This window comes from Urocitellus parryii (assembly GCF_045843805.1).
Source record: "Urocitellus parryii isolate mUroPar1 chromosome 13 unlocalized genomic scaffold, mUroPar1.hap1 SUPER_13_unloc_10, whole genome shotgun sequence".
In the NCBI taxonomy this organism is placed as follows: Eukaryota; Metazoa; Chordata; class Mammalia; order Rodentia; family Sciuridae; genus Urocitellus; species Urocitellus parryii.
The window spans coordinates 1,345,012-1,362,651 of record NW_027551762.1 but is presented as its reverse complement, the minus strand read 5'-3'; the positions used below and the strand labels follow the sequence as shown (position 1 = coordinate 1,362,651).

Sequence of the window (17,640 nt, the reverse complement as noted above, 5' to 3'; positions counted from 1 at the left end):
AGATGGGGTGGAAAACTTAAGGGATGCCAAAAAGTAGTAGTCAAGATAATGAATGTACAACTTTCAAAAATCCAAATTAACATGAAAACGCTATGATGAACTCCAAAATGTCAGAAAGCTAAATAAGAGCAGGATCCACTAGATGATATTAAAAACTTAATTACTAAAATAGCACAAATTACAGCCAGTAAGAATGAACTTCCTGTCCATAGGGTTGGAGTTGACCCAGAGGACTTCAACTGCCAGGAGAACAGGGAGGTATAGACACTGTCAGAGGAGACGCAGGGACAGGCTGGCAGCAGGGGGCCATTCAGGATTCTTCACCAATCACTATGTAAGTATTTCAATATTGTAATAATCCACACAGCTACCTGGTTTGAGCCATGGAACACCAGCCTATGAGTACAGGTGGAATAAATCACTGCAGAGCATTCTGATGTGGGTGATGTTTATGTCTGAATAAACATCTGGCCCCAGTACAGATAAGGCATCCTTGAGGTTAAGCCCACATAATATTTGCCTTTACTTTTTTTTTACAGTAGGGCTTAGTGTCTTACCTTCCAGGGTGCTGGTGCTCTAACTGAACTAAAGAAAACATCTTTATCTCCCCATATTTAGAACATTCTACAAAAGTGTAGAATACCCTTGAAGAACTATTTTCTGAATGGAAATGGTCTTTCATGGGCCATTTTCATAACTTGCTGAAAGGCAAGTGCTTTCTCAGGGATTGTTTGTTGTTCTTCCAAGGTTCATAGGAAAAGAAAGAGAACTGTATTCAAATTTTAAGTCAGAATCCCCTGACCTTGGAATACATGGCAAAGATGGACTGATGAAGAATCTTTGAGGAAAGGACTGCTCTCAGAGGTGTGGGCAAGTATGAGGAGACCCTTGATGGACAAACACCACCTAAGAGTAGGCTGCACATCTAAGTGTGACAGGGAGAGGCATGCTCCTGGATCTTGGCTTGAGGCTGTCATGGAAGAACAAATACCACCTCAGCAATGGTCTCAGAACTCAGCCCCTACCAGGGCTGTCTCCAAATAAGAACCACAGAGGCCAGATAATGAGCACCCTGGTCTCTTTCCCTTCCAGCCCACCTCTCCCCACAAGTATCTCCCATTGGGTGAAGGCAAACCACTGCCAGAGTCCAGGGAGCTAGGCTGATGCAGGATGGGGGATGGTCATAGGACACTACTGAGGGGTGTCATGCAGAAAAGAGCCAAATAGTGCAGAGTTAATGTCATATGTATGTACCTGCTTCCCATTTAACCAATATCACAACAGGAGATATTAATAAACAAGGTGCTGAATGACTCTCAGTGATGATTTGTCTTTCTTTTTAGTGCAAAATGTTACTATTTTTTCCTCTATTTAAAGTGCATTTCTATGTTTAGAGTGTTGCCAAGCTTAAATAATGGTTAAAAGGATTTGTGAGATGTAAAAGATTAAAAGCAATAAAACAAACTCCCAGGACTGAGTAGTAGTATCTAACATGGAAACATTGAAAGCTTATGAAAATGCAAAGTTAAAAAAAAGATGAAATGTATACATTATAGAGACAAATAATTTAAGAACAGAAATGGGAAATTACTTTTTAGTCAAGTCATTGACAGAAAATTAAAAAGAAAAAAAGGAAGAAATACAGGAAAGAAAAAGATTCTTGTTGACAAAGTTAGCGAGATCAATTAGAACAAGTAGTTACGTAGTCATTAGAACAACCAGCAAGAAGGGGTTTTATAATATTTGACAACATTTAAAGATAGAGCAATATGTGACTTGTCCCGGGTTGAACTGTGTCTTCCCAAAAGATTGTGACATCTTAACTCAGTACCAACATATATGAACTCATAAAGAAACAGGATTTTGGAGACATTCAAGTTAATATGAGGGCATTGAGTAGAATCCAATCCAATATGACTGTGTCCCTATAAAAAGGGGAAATTTGAGAAAATTTCTGTGACATACACCCCCCCCCCCCGTTTGAGGCACTTTGCTATGGCCACCCAAGAAAACTAGTATACTCATTGAAAAAGAGCCATAGATAATAGGCAAAGTAACACTCATTTGCCACTTAAGCTTTTAAGTTCTGAAACACCTTTTCTGTCATTATATTCTGATGGAAGGAGTAAGGCTTCTCTCCAGGACAAAGGTGTTTAATTAATAATCAAGTTAATGATGAAAGATTTGTCTTCAACTGTCACTTACACAAGGACGGACTCTGTGGTAAGAACAAGCCCAGGCAGGACTAAATTTTGATAAAATCAATCTTTTAAATAGAGATTATGATTTGGAGGAAGAGAGTGCACTCTGATTCACTGCATATTGTCTGCACCACCAGTCATCATTGGCAGATGTCATTTCACATTCTGGATGATCTCTGGCACAGTCTAGTGGCCAGAGAATTCTGTCTAGGTGAAGTTGGATGCCAGGAAAAGACTCCAGGAAATTGGAAAAAATCACTTAACTTGCTCTCTAAGATTCAGCCATCACAAATGAAGAAATACATGGGGGCTTAGCACATCCTCACTGACTTACTAGTATCAAGAGCTAGTAGTAGGGGCTGGGAATTAGAAACTTGCATAAAGTGTAACTTGATTGTTTCAAAAGATTGTTTTTTCAAGAACATGCCATGGGCCATCTGGATTACTGAGTTTATATTCTTTTTATCATTATAACTATTTCATCATTTATAAGCATACAGATACTTTAGTTCTGGTAAAATACTTGCTAATTAAGACTTTATATTAAAATTCTGAAAGGCTTCATATACAGTGGTTTGATAGTAGGAAAACAGGTAATCTGATATCATGTAGTCTGCTGACTAACAGTAATATAAAAATGCAAGTTATGTCATTAAAAAGCATAGCAGAGAAAGTAGAACATTAATATAAGGCCATCATACTATAATGCTACCATTTTGATAGTGTGCAGAATGAATAAAGCTGAGACTGTTTTGAAAGAGCCATTCAGTGAGATGGTCTTTGTTAGAAAGCCCTTGTACATGGAAACGTTCCATTGTAAAAAATGCCTTAAGATCATCAGTCATATAACTTTGGTCATGATAATTAAAACTACACTCCCTTTCAGCTGGATGCAGTGGTGCACACCTATAATCCCAGTGGCTTGGGAGGCTGAGACAGGAGGATCTCGAGTTCAAAGCCAGCCTCCGCAAAGGCGAGGTGCTAAGCAACTCAATGAGACCCCGTCTCTAAATAAAATACAAAATAAGGCTGGGGTTGTGGCTCAGTGGTTGAGTGTCCCTGAGTTCAATCCCCAGTACCAAACAAAACAAAATTACATTTACTTTAATACTCTTTACCTCTTAGACTATGCACGGTATCCAGAATATGAACAAAAGTAAAAGTCGTCATGGGGCCAGAAAAATAAACAGCAATAATGAAGTAATGAACATAATAAGATATTTAAGAGAATGATAATTAGAAAATAATCAGCCTCCTCTATCTTCAAAGGACTAAGGAAATTGAATAGAATGTAGAGATTTCACTAGGACATTAAAACCTATTTTTACTACATCAATCCTTTGGAGATTCTGATTTTGATATCTAAGAGAAATGAACTGAAATCTGAATTTTCCTTGCAGCCATCTATTTGTTTGGATTTTGGGGGGGCTGGAACATATAATTGCCTAATCTTCTTTCTTAGTTGAGCTTATGTTCTATCCCCAAAAACTTCCTTCAAAGTGCAGTTCTATTGACAAACATGACCCAGACTAACTCACTTGGTTCTAGTGACCTCAGTTATATCTCCATTCACTTGTCACAAGTATTTCTAAATGTACGGTCAATTATGAGATTGTGTGTCTTTTTTAGTCACATTTTATTTGATTGTAATGATATTTGTCCTTTTTTGGAGAATATGAAACACAGATTGTGTTTTCACAGGTGTGACGCATAAAGTGATAATAAATCCATGTTATTGTCATATTCTATCCTTTTTAGAAGAGGGAACTATAAAGAGACCTACTCCCCTAATCTTATTTAATTTTTGAAAAATTATTAATATGAGCAAACATATGCTTCTCTAGACCTCTAAGAGGCTCTTTCTAGCTCATTCGACACAACAGACGTACTCATCAACCACTATGTGCCATACCTACACTGAGTGCTGCATTGTCCCCTATAGTAAGGACACAACATCAGAAACTGAAATAACATTTAAACTCATCTAAGAAAGCTCATTTAGATTACTGCTTTCATGGGGGACAAAAACTACAATTACCTAAGCAATTCTGAGCTAAGGACATCTCCTCAACTGATTAGAGTAAGACCAAATCATTGATTATACTTTTGATATTTGTGTCTTATTTCTTCCCAGATATATCAGGTTTATTTGAGTATCTAACCAATTTTACTGGTGTTAATTTTATGATGAAAAACCCATGTATGTATAAGAAATAGGCAAACAAAGCTGATTTTAGGGGTAAACAGAAAGTATCATGGAAGGCTATAGGAGGCCTGGTTTACTACTTGTCTGCACCCTGCAGACTTCTTAAGCCCCTTTATGTAACTTTATTAACGATAGATTCTTTACTTTATTAGAGAAGTTTATCACAAAATGCTGAATGTCAAATGTGTTTGGATATACTTGTGTCACTTTATTTTGTATTCTGTTTCTTAATGCTTCTTCCTGCATTCTTTGTTTTCTGTTTGCCATCTGGCTGGATTTCATAGTGTAAGCATTAATATAACAAGGTAGGCTGCATTTCATAGTGTAAGCATTAATATAACAAGGTAGTATGATTCTTTAAAAGGACATTTCTTGCAATACATTCCAGGCATTAAATTAAAAATTCCAGTTGTTGCAATAATGAATTTGTAGAGAACTTCCTTTGATTTTGCTTGAATTTCCAGATTATTAAGTAATCCAAAGCATTACTTTGGGATGATTAAACATCTTTGTTATATGCTGATTGAGCACTTACGTGAAAGTTCACATACTCAATAAGTGTGGGAAGAGCCAGCAGTCAACCTTGACATAAATGTTTAGAAAGTAATGGCTGTCATAAACCAGCCCAAGATGGAAAGATAAAGCAAAGGATCTTGGGGATGGAACCTAGAGAAGTTTTCTTCTGGAATAAAAGTTGGCTTCATGCAGTGTTACTTTTTAACGAAAGGAAAAAAAGGAAGTTCTCTACAAATTGACTCTGGTTCAGAGGAGCTATGTGGAATATATAATTAATTGTATATAATTATATAACTAATTAGAATATGCCAGAAAGCCAACTTGGTTATTCAAATGCAAATTCATGTTTAGGCTAAATGTTAAAACATAATTTCATGTTTAGCCTAAATGTTAATATTCATCTGTAATATTGCCTTACAATTATAAATTTACTTATACTTCAAGATCATCATCCCCAAAATCATCACCTGGAAGGGGATATAGATTTCATTTTAAAATCTAATAATCCATTTTCTCATGCCAGTGGCTTCTGTTAATACCTATGAAGAGAATGATAGTTACAGACCCAGTCCCAGCTTTGAATTTGTCAGCCTCATTATGAATCCTCAAGTACACCACAAACATACCAGGTGTAAAATCAAACAAATGATCCCACACCTGATCCTTTGTGTGTAGGGTATTATTATCTCACCAGTTGTCTAAGGCAGACCTAGTAGAATTCCTGACATCTTCGTCTCCCAATAGCCAGTTATTCCAGTCCTCTTCTAAGGCTGCTTCCAATCCAGCCATTTAAGTATTTTTCCTCTGTTATCATCCAAATCCAAGTGACCTGTTCTTGACCTCAACTGGAGATACAAGCATCTACCTTTGATGCCACCCACTCTCCACATGCAGCCAGGGTAGCTTTCTCAAAAATGTGTATCAAATTTGTTGATGTATTGCTTAGTGCTGCTGCAGGAACCAGGGAGATCACAGCAAATACTGCGAGACTGTCCTTGCCAACTCCTATCATGTGGCCAGGGTACACCTGGCAGAAATCCATTGAAATCAAAGGGGATTGAGGTCAGAGATTTGGAGTGGAGAGAAACTTGCTTCCCTTTCAGTCTGATGGCTTGCACAATCAGCTGAGGAGGATTTGGAAGCTGAACAGGTGGACATAATTGCATTTGAGGACTGAGCCTTGAAAGGCCATAGTTGATGGTGGAGTGCCCAAGACCTGTCACAACCTCTCCACCCAGGAGATTCTATAAGTAGAATTCTCAGAATTCACCTGACATACAGACCCCAGAGCATCTGCCAGGCCCTAGGGGTGTGTTCTCCTAATTTCAGTGTAGTAGACTCCACCCAAAAAAGTTCAACACAGAGTTTGACCTCAGCCACCAGAGTTTCCCATTTAGAATTCAATATCAGCCCCAATCTGGGGATGCATCAGTCTAGTGTGTCCTAACCAAACTTCAACAGACAGTACTTACCATTCAATCCTACCATGTGAGGCTGAGTAGTCAAGAGCTATTTAAATAAGCTTTGAATCTAGGCCACTCCAGCAGCAGTCTGTCAAGCAATACAAGAGTAAGGGGCGCATCATCTGCCCAGCCTTTGCTCTCTCTAAGGGTACATTTCTTTTGCTTTCCTTTCCCATTTTCTTCCTTCTTAATGAAATGTATTTTTGCCATCTTTTAAAACTAGTTAGTTTATATAATTCTTGCTTATCACACAGCCACAGCAGAGAGAAATGACAGAAAGACCTCAACATAAGACACTCCTATACACTCTTAGAATATACAGAGTTGTCAAATGTAGAGGAGCAATCATGGAGGGTATGTCTATACCCTGATATATGCAACATAATTGTCGGATCTACTAGAAAGATCCTGTGAAATCTACAGAGAAAGGGGAATTCTCAAGCTCTGACATACTACACAACTTTGAATGTTTGCTTTGATCACTAATAATCACAAAAAATTAGCAGAATAATTATATGACAAAAACCACTGAGAAATAGATTCAACAATCCACAACAACCTGATATCCTAGAACATCTTGCTAAGAGAAAGCTGGGCTTAAGAATATCCTCAAATAAAAGTGGAAGAAAATCCCAGACTATCAGATATACAAATCTCAAAATAAGAATACAAGTGATAGCAAAAAACAATGTAGGGGCTGTGATTGTGGCTCAGTGGTAAAATGCTTGCCTAGCATGGGTGAGACTCTGGGTTTGAGCCTCAGTGTCACATAAAAATAAATGAATTAATTAAAGATATTATATCCAACTACAACTTAAAAATAAATATTAAAAAAACAAACAAATAACAATGTAATAAGACACCTCTTAAGGTCTGTAATATACCCACAGACTCCAAAAGTATCAAAGAGGATGAAATACTGGATTAAAAAATGTATTATTTAAAAATTAATGGATCTGGGGGGTGGGAGTGTGGCTCAGCAGTAGAGCCCTTGCCTTGCATGTACTGGTTTCCATTCTCAATGAATGAATAAAATAAAGGCCCATCAACATCTAAAATATTTTTTTTGATTAATGAATTCTAAGATGATGCAAAAAAATTGAATGAATTAAGGACATCAGTACAGGAGGATATAAAAAAAATCAATGACGAGATAGAGATATTGAAAAAGAACTAAAGAAATCTTGGATATGACAGACAAAATTAATCAAATAAAAAACTGAACTGAATGTGTTTCTAGTATATTAGGTTAAGTAGAAGACAGAATTTCACAGCTTGAATATCATGCGGACATCACACAGTATTTAAAAATAATAAGAACATTCAGACAGTATTTAAAAATAATAAGAAACTACAATCATAATTTACAAGAACTCTGAAACAATATTAAGAGATCAAACTTAATGCTCAGACATTACAGAAGGATCAGAGATACAAGATCATGACAGTGATATAACAGCAGAAAAATGCCTGAAGTCTTGGGAATGAGATGAACCTCCTGACACCAGAAGCATTTAGAACCTCAAATACACCAGACCAGAAAAGAACTTCTTCTTTTTCACACCCTATTATAATTACAATGTCAAAATTTTAGTTCAAAGAAAGGATTTTAACAGCTACTACAATTTCAAAAGCCAAGTCACATTTACAGAAAAACCAACAGTCAATTTCTTAACAGAAACCCTAATGTCCAGGAGGACTTGGAATAATGTATTTCAAATTCTGAAAGAAAATAACAGCCAACCAAGATCACTGTCTTCAATAAACCACCAGAATGGTAATATCAGAAATGAAGAAGAAAAAAACACCTACTAAGATGAGTATAAATGAAAAAAAAAATCATTACTACTATGGGTGCATTGTAGAAGATACTTAGAAGAATTCTACATATAGAAGATTAAAAACAACTGAGAGATCTTGGATAAGAATAAATTACATTAGAAGTGTGGATGAACATGTAACAATTAGGATAGAAGCAAACATTAAATGTAAATCAAAATGACAAGAAATAACACATTCCTCCTATAATAACACTGAATATAAATGGTCTCATTTCTATAAAAAATAGACATAGAGAATATAAATGGTCTCATTTCTACAAATCATAGACATAGATCGTGAGACTGAACTAAAAAAACAAGTCCCAATTACTGTTGCCTGCAAAAAACACATTTATGGTCAAGGATATTCACAGGCTAAAAGAAAAAGAATGAAAAATGACATTTCATGTAAATGATATCTGAAAGGAAGAAGGAATATCTATTCATATCCAACAGTGCACATTTCAAGCAAAAAATAGTTAGAGGAGAAAAAGAAGGTCACCACATATTCGTAAAGGAAAAAATCATGCCTTGGTCCTGGGCTTCTCAGAGAGATAAGAGGGTATCAGTGCCCTGCGGGACCTGGAAACCACCATCGAAGCCACCATGCTGGCCTGCCCAAGATGTGCACACCTAATAACATAAAACACTATGCCACATAAAGGTTCATATAGGCCCCAGTATAATAATACCAGATGATTCCAATGTATCTCTCTCACTAATAGATAGGTCTTCCAGACATAAAGTTAACAAAGATACTACAGAATATTTCATCTAACAACTGCTGAATACACTTTATTTTCAGTTTTCACCAAAATAGATCATATTTTAGGCAATAAAGCAAGTGTTAGCAGATATGAAAATATTGAAATATTTCCATGTATCCTATTCTAATGATAATGGAATGACATTAAAAATTAATAGCAAGTAGAAAACCACAGAAACTATACAAAGACATGGAGATTGAACAATACACATTTTAATGATGATTTGATCAACAAAGGATTCTGAGAAGAAAATAAAAAATTCTGACTCAAACAAGAATAGAAATATAACATACTGGGGGCCAAAGAAGCTGCTGCAGCAGCCTCTAGGAGACATTGACATCTGATGTCCCTGGAGGCCAGGGGATCCTCCAGCAGTGGCATCCAGGGCCTTGTGGGTGCCAGGTGTTCCAGTGCTCACCCCCTCTCCTCATATGTGCTGTGTTCACCATGGAAGGGCATCGCTGCCACAGGGTCTCCAGGTGCCATGGTCCTGGGCTCTCCATAAAGATGAGGGGGTAGCAGTGCCCTGCAGCACCTGGCAACCAATGCTGAAGTCACCGTGCCAGCCAACTTGAGGTGACCATCCTCTGCTCAAGATGTGCACAATGTTGAGCTGACACTGCTGGTGTTCCTGGCCACACTGGTGATAGTCCTTACCATATCAAGTCCATATATGACAAACACAATGTCAACACTGCACTGAATAGGAAAAACCTGAAAGGATTTCTTCTAAAATCAGGAACAAGACAAGGATGTCCACTCTCACCACTCCTATTCAATATAGTTCATGAAACTTTAGCCCCAGCAATTAGGCAAGAAAGGGAAATAAAAGTGGTTCAGATAGAAAGGAAGAAAATCAAATTACCCCTGTCTGCAATGATATTATCCTAAACTTAGAAGATCTGAAAAGCTCCACCAGGAAACTTCTAAAGCTGATAAACTCAGAAAATTAACAGGATACAAAATCAACATATAGAAATCAATCACTTTTCTATTCAGTAGTGATGGATCTGCTGAAAAAGAAATCAGGAAAATTTTTTCATTAATGATAGCTTCCAAGAACATAAAATAGTTAGCAACAAATTTAACCAAAAAAGGTTAAAAACTTCTATAAGAAAAATTTACCAAAAAAATGAAAAAAAAATCCAGCTGAAGAAGACACCAAAAGATAGAAAGACCTCCCATGTTCATGGTTAGGGAGATTTAATATTGTTAAAATGGCCATATTACCAAAATCAATCTGCAGTTCCAATGCAAGTGCAATAGAAATACCAATGATATTCTTTTCAAAACCAGAAAAAAATCCTTATATTTATCCAGAAGAACAAAAGACCTGGATAGTCAGAAAATCTGAGCAAAAAGATTAAAGCTGGAGGTATCACAATGCCTGACTTTAAATTATACTACATAGTCATAGTAACCACTTTGGTACTGGCATAGAGACACACAGACCAATGGAACAGAATAGAAGACACAGAAACAAACCCACACAGCTACAGAAATCTGGTTGACAAATGTGCCAAAAAGTTACATTGGAGACAAAACAGCCTCCTTAACAAGTGATGCTGGGAAAACTGGATATTCATAAGATTGAAAATACATACCTATCTCTCTCTCTCTGTACAAAAGTCAACTCAATTGGACCAAAGACCTAGGAATAAGACCAGAAACTGCAACTGACAGAAGAGTAAAAAGGAAAAGCTACAACATACAAGTATAGGCAATGATTCCCTTAACAGGATTTCTACAACTCAGTGAATAAGAGCAATAATTTAGATGGCATCAAACTAAAACATCAAAGGAGACAGCAAAGGAGAAAATTCATTGCACAAGGACAGAATCTACAGAAAGGGAGAAAATCTTTGCTAGTTATTCTTCTGGCAAAAGATTAATATCTCTAATATACAAAGAACTAAAAAAACTTAATATCAAAACACCCATTTTAATAAGTGGGCAAAAAAAGATAAACGGACATTTCTCAAAAAAGTAAAAAATTGTCAAAAATTATATTTAAAAATGTGTTTGTGTATTTATACAAAATTAAAAATATATATTTATAAAACACATTTAAAAAATATAGTTGCCTTGAGACAACTATAGTCATGGGGAAATGGAAATTAAAACTACACTGAGATTTTACTCATTTTGGAAAGACAGCCATCAAAAATAAAAATAACAATAAATGCTAGCAGAATGGAGGGCGGGAGGAAAGAACTCTCATACACAGTTTGTAGGAATGTAAATTAGTATAGCCACTATGGGAATCATTATGGAGATTCCCCCCAAGATTAGGAAGGGAATCATCATATCATGCAGCTACACCATTTACTCCTCAGTATTTATCCAAAAGAATTAAGGTAAGCATACTATAGTGATCCAGGCCTGTTCATGTTTGTAGCAGCATTACTCACTATTGCGAACTGTGAATTACTGTATGAATTACCAAGTTAGGAACCAACCTAGGTATCAGTCAGTAGATGAATAGATAAAGAAAATGTGATATATAGACATAATGAAGTTTTATTCAGCCATAAAGAATTACAAAATTATGTCATTTGCAGGAAAATGGATGGAATGGGAGAGCATTGTGTTAGACAAAAGAAAGTAGACTCAGAAAGTCAAGAATCATGTTTTCTCTCAAATGTAGAATACAGTAAGAAAAAAAAAGAGAACTCATGAAAATAGAAGGGAGAACAATAAGGAAGAGGAAGGAAATGAGGGGAGGAGAAGGAAGGAGGGAAAGGGGGTACTGAGGATTTAAATTTATGAAACTATAATGTGCATATACAAACATACCACAATAAAACCACTATTCTGTGTAGTTTTTATATACTAATAAATAAAATCAACACTTAAAAAATTGGCAGTCATCTAATGCAAAATAGAGGAAAACTCCTAGACACACAGGATCCTGGACATACCTGTATAGTTGCTTTCTATAATCTTGAAACAATCACGTCAAAGCCTGTTGCTGGCATTCGTCTGCCTGTGTGTAGGGCATGATGTGAGATCTTGGAGATCCCCAAAATGATGTTAGTGCTCTTTTTCAGTGGAGACTTGAGTTTCAGGTTTGAAGATTCAGTGCGCTGCTGGATGGCAACTTTAGTGATCTGATTGATGCTGTTCAACTCCAGCAGGTCTGTATCTGAAGAAGAGAACATCTTGCTGACAGGAACACCATGACACAAGATGGCCTCAATGGAGTGTCCTTCTTGATGACCTTCACCTGATGGACATCTTCAGCAGAGATTCAGACCTCAGCTGGGACAGCCTCCCCATATTACAGTGAAGCTTGGTCTTCATGGCAGTGACATTAGTGACCACAGTCCCACATGGAATCACAGTGTGGTCCTTTTCTATCTTGGTAGGGGCAACAGGGGGAGGGGTTTGACAGGATTTGAAGTCACTAGGTTCTATGTAAGGAAACTCTTCAGCGACTGATCCCAGCCCCAAGCTGATGAGGGTGGGCCAGTGAAAAGTTCTGCAGCCTGGAAAACTGCTTCTAGAATAGGTCCAGAGAGACAGTGGTCATGGCCAGCAGACCTCTGAGGACCACCAGTCCTCTGCAATCCGCAGGTGTAACTCCCTGTACTTGGTGTTCAGCTCAAAAATAAACTCTTCCTTCCAAATGAGGTGAATACTGTTCTTGGCTAGGGTGCTGGTGAATCTCTGGACAGGATCATTTAGCTGGGCAATGCACATAGGGTTAATAGTACCTGAAGCACCAAGATCATTTTGCAGTGAGGCCCTGATATTCTTCACTGGTGCAGTCTGGCTAGGCACAAAATCACGAGCCACTCAAGCAGGAACAAACTTTATTTCCAAATCTCCCGCGAATGCCAGGCACGCGGCCTTCCCCCAGGACACACTACAACAACAGGAAATCCCTCCTCCGGAATTCCCTCCTACCGCACTTCCCCAACCAATGGGAACTCTCTGGGATTCCCCAGAGAGCTCCAAAGTAGCAGGCCTAGGCAGACAGCAGGGGTCTAAACTCCAATTGAATGCAAATCTTAACATCATCATCATCATCTCAATGGTTTGCTGGGGTCACCTTTCAACCAAAAATGCCATGCTTCATTCCTACTTGACTATGGCTCTCTCAGCACTTCACCTGTGGTTTTAGTTCATGAGTCCTTGGAGGTTTAGGAGGACAGGATTCTTGAATAGTACATGAAATGTGCTGTAGATTCTGAGCCTCTTTTACATCTATAGGTGTGGTGTTCAGAACCACTGATAGAGAGGCAGAACTCTCCAGGTTCTTCAAAATATCCTTGAGGGTTTCAAGTATTGCATTTGTCTCACCCACCTGGCCCTCCCTTGGTGCTTTAGGCTGGATCTGGATGGTCACTTCTGGTACATGGATGCAGGACCACGTAATCTGATGTCTTCTTTCTTTTCTTTCATGCATAGCTCCAGGAAGAGCTGCATGTCATACATCTGATGTCTGAGCCCACTGCTGAGGATGCTGCGCTGACCAAGAACTGATGGTTCTTGCCTACCATGTGACAGGTCACCACCTTCTCCTGGGCTGACTGGACCATGCTGGAGACTTCTCCAACTACCAGTTCCTGGAGTTCTGGCCACTGATCCTGCTGAAAGGAGAGCTGCAGGGGGTCCCTTCTCCTTTTGACCTCATGTTTCAGGGTGACCATCCAGGCTGCCTACCACTTTTTTCTTCAGCTGTTCAGAGTCAGGATCTAAGAAAGCAGCACATCTGACTCCAGGCACTGCTCCTCTTTGGGCTCTGCCCACTGTTGTGGCAGCAGGTCACCCCCTGGCCAGCACCCACTCCATCAGGTAGAGGCCCCCATTGACCAGGGCCAAAATGAAGAGTAATATCAACATGAACCACTGAATCTCACCAATCCAGCAGCCTAGAAGGGCCATGATGTTGGCTCATACACTGCCTGCCTTGCCCTAACTTTCTGGAGTAGTCCCTGTGCCAGGACTCATACCTGGCCAGCAGCAAACTTAGGACATCTGCTGGTGGCCAGCCAGTGGCTGAAGAGGGCACAATGGCCCCAAACTTGGAGAGGTGCAGAGCCCTGAGGCCCAGTGAGGGGAGCAGGGAGGGAATGCACTGCTGGAGCCAGGAGGCCATGGTAGGGAATGGTCAGTATGCCTGACTAGTGCATCTCTCTTCATCCTTATATAAATTGAACTTTCTATCATTCTTATGAATAATTCATGAGTGAGATTTCATGAAAGCACCATCAAACAACAACATTCTTTATAGAATTACAAAAAAAATCTGCAAAGAACAAAAGACCCTGAATAGCAAAAACAATCCTGAGCAAACAACATTGCTGCAGACTTCACAATACTCAACTTAAAAATATCCCATAGAGCCATAGTAACAAAAACACCATGGTCCTAGCATAAAAGCAGACATGTAAACAAATAGATGGAATAGGTGGCACAGAAACCAACCCACACAACCCAGCCATCTGATTCTTAACAAAGGTAATAAAAGCAAGAGCTAGAGAAAAGACAGTCCTTTTAACAAACAATGCTGGGAAAACTAAACATCCACCTGTAGAAGACTACAACTAGATCCCTATTTCTCACCCATGTCAACTCAAAATGAATCAAAAACCTTAACAAAATACCTGAAACTTTCAAACGACTAGAAGAAAATACAGGGAAACACTCCAAGACATTGGAACAGTCAATGACATCCTGAATAGAATTCTCGTCTTCTCTCAGGAAATAATAGCAAGAATCAACAAATGAGACTGCATCAGTTTAAAGAGCTTCTGCACAGCCCAGGAAGCAATTTCCACAGACAGAATATAGAAAGGGGAAAAATCTTTGCCAGCCACTCTTGAACAGAGAATGAATATCCCAAATATATACATATAAAACTCAAGAAACTTTACAGAAAAATCACACAACCAATCAATAAATGGGCAAATAAACTGAACAGAAACTTCTCAAAAGAAGCACAAATGAACAATAATTGTACAAAAAAAAATGTTCAACATATTTAGCCATCAGGGAAATGCAAATCACAACTACACCAAGATTCCATCTCACCCAGTCAGAATAGCAATCATCATTATCCAAAGTACATGTATGAAGACACGAATTGGTGTGAATATACTATGTATTCAACCAGAGATATGAAAAATTGTGTTCTATATGTGTACTAAGAATTGTAATGCATTCCACTGTCACTTATTTTTTTTTAAAAAAACAGCAATAAAGAATAGCAATCATCAAGAAAACAACAACAACAACAAAAATGATTGCTGGTGAGGATATGAGTGAAGTGGAACACTCACACACTGTTGGTGAGAATATAAATTAGTACAGCCATATGGAAATCAGGACAGAGGTTCCTTAGGATACTAAATATAATACTACTTATGATTCAGCTATATAATTCCTTGAAAGAATTAAAATCAACTGTTTTTAAGTCCTTTGGATATAGACCAAGGAGAGGGATAGCTGGGTCAAAAGGTGGTTCCATTCCCAGTTTTCCAAGGAATCTCCATACTGCTTTCCATATTAGCTGCACCAATTTGCATTCCCACCAGCAATGTTTATAGCAGCACAATTCACAATAACTAAAATTTGGAACCAACCTAGAGGCCCCTCAATAAATGAATGGATTAAAAAATGTGGCATATATACACATTGGAATATTACTCAGCAATAAAAGAGAATAAAATCATGGAAATTGCTGGTTAATGGATGGTGTTGGAGAAAATAATGCTAAGTGAAGTTAGCCAATACCCAAAACACAAATGGCGAATGTTTTCTCTGATATAAGGAGGCTCTCCCACAGTGGGGTAGGGAGGAGGAGCATGGGAGGAATTGACAACTCTAGATAGGGCAGAGGGGAAGGAGGGGAAGGGAGGGGGCAGGGGGTTAGCAATGATGGAGGAATGTGATAGACATCATTATCCAAAGTACATGCATGAAGACATGAACTGGTGTGAACATACTTTATATACAAACAGAGATGCAAAATTGTGCTCTATATGTGTAATAAGAATTGTAATGCATTCCACCGTCATGTATTTAAAAAATAAAATCAATTAAATATTTTAAAAGAATTAAAGTAAGCATACTATCTCATAGTTTATTGCTTCCTGTGAATTGCATCACAATTCAAAATAGATAAGTTATGGAATAAGACCAGATATATCCATCTATGGATGAATGGATAAAGAAAATCACACACACACACACACACACACACACACACACAGAGTGGAGTATTATACATCCATAAAGAACAATAAAATCATGTCTTTTATAGAAAAATAAATGGAATGGAGATCATAACATTAAGCAAAATAAGCCATTCACAGAAAAACAAGTATACAATTTTTCTCATGTGAAATCTAGGGGTGAAACAAGGTATGAAAGTACCAGGGAGACTTATTAGAGAAAAGAAAGGAGAATGGTGAGGTAGAGGGTCATGGGCATGGATATCCAATTGACAGAATTCAAAGTGCAGTCCCAATTCTCACACTTTGAGAGCCCCCTGATGAATTCTGTATTCTGGTGTTGCATCAAGACTACAAAGCTTTTAGAGCATTAGCACATTGATGGATCTCCTAAGAATACTGGTGCCTTAGGGTGTCAGTCAATTTTCCATAACTATAATAAATACCTGACATAATCAACTAATAAAGAGAAAAGGTGTATTCTATCTTACAGTTTTGAAGTCCATGATTGATCAGACCTATTTTTAGCTTTCTGGTGGTGGGCAACTTATAGTGGAAGGTGGGCATGGCCAAGCAAAACTACTAGTCTCAAAGCCAGGAAGAAAAAGAGAGAGAGGCAGAGAATGGTGTCTTAAAATCCCTCTAAGAGGACACCCCTAATAACCTAAAAATTTCACCTAGACCCCATTCCCTTCAGGTTATGTGAGCTCCAAAGAGCACTACCCTGGGAACTTCATGGACTTTTGTAGGACATTCCAGATCCAAACTCTAATATATCCAAATTATAATTATACTTCCATAGTGTACAATTATAGCACATTACTTTGAGATAATGCTGTTGCTGTGTTTACAAAAACCCTCTGCTTAGTGATGTTTGGGAGCCTGAAAAGATGTAAAATAAATAGATTTGTTCTGGATATGTGAACTTTGCTCCAAACTAGTTTGCTTGTTTGTTTTTGGACTCTTTTATGCTGTCCCTTTTCCCATGTAAGCTTCCATTCCTATAACTTTACCTAGCAACATCTACTCTAATATTTAATGAGCACTTCCATTTGTTTTTATCAGAATCATGTGAGTATTGTAGAAAAAAAAATCTGCCATTAAAAATTCAGGGAAAGGACGTCTTTTAAAAGTATTTCAAGAATTAAAATTATTGTAGTCTCCATCTTTTTCCTCATTAGGTATGGTACATAAATATTACACAGTGGTTGCTTAAATCAATTTTATGCTACATGCAGAAATTCACATTTCTGCACTCACAGGTCAGCCAATAATCTGAAATGTCAAACATTTCTCTTTTCTGAATCATGCAGCTTTGTATGGATGTATAAAATACCTCAATAAAATAAAATACTTCAAAGGCACACCCCCAGTGACCCATCTCCAAAGGGGCCCAACCTCCTAAAGTCTCTACCACCTTCCAAATAGTGCCACCAACTGGGACCAAGTATCCAACACATAAGTCTTTGGGGGACATTCCAGATGC

At 37.9% G+C, this 17,640-nt stretch overlaps 1 protein-coding gene and 1 pseudogene across 1 annotated transcript in view; one reads left to right on the top strand and one right to left on the bottom strand.

Moving 5' to 3' along the window:
- Positions 1-13,464, top strand: part of LOC144251317 (receptor-type tyrosine-protein phosphatase gamma-like) — a 152,138-nt gene extending 138,674 nt beyond the window's left edge. Inside the window, exon 5 of the mRNA XM_077794331.1 lies at positions 13,387-13,464. The gene's annotated coding sequence lies outside the window, so the exon portion shown is untranslated. The remainder of the gene's footprint in view (positions 1-13,386) is intronic.
- Positions 11,910-13,863, bottom strand: LOC144251309 (C2 domain-containing protein 2 pseudogene; annotated as a pseudogene).
- Positions 13,864-17,640: the final 3,777 nt, after the last annotated feature.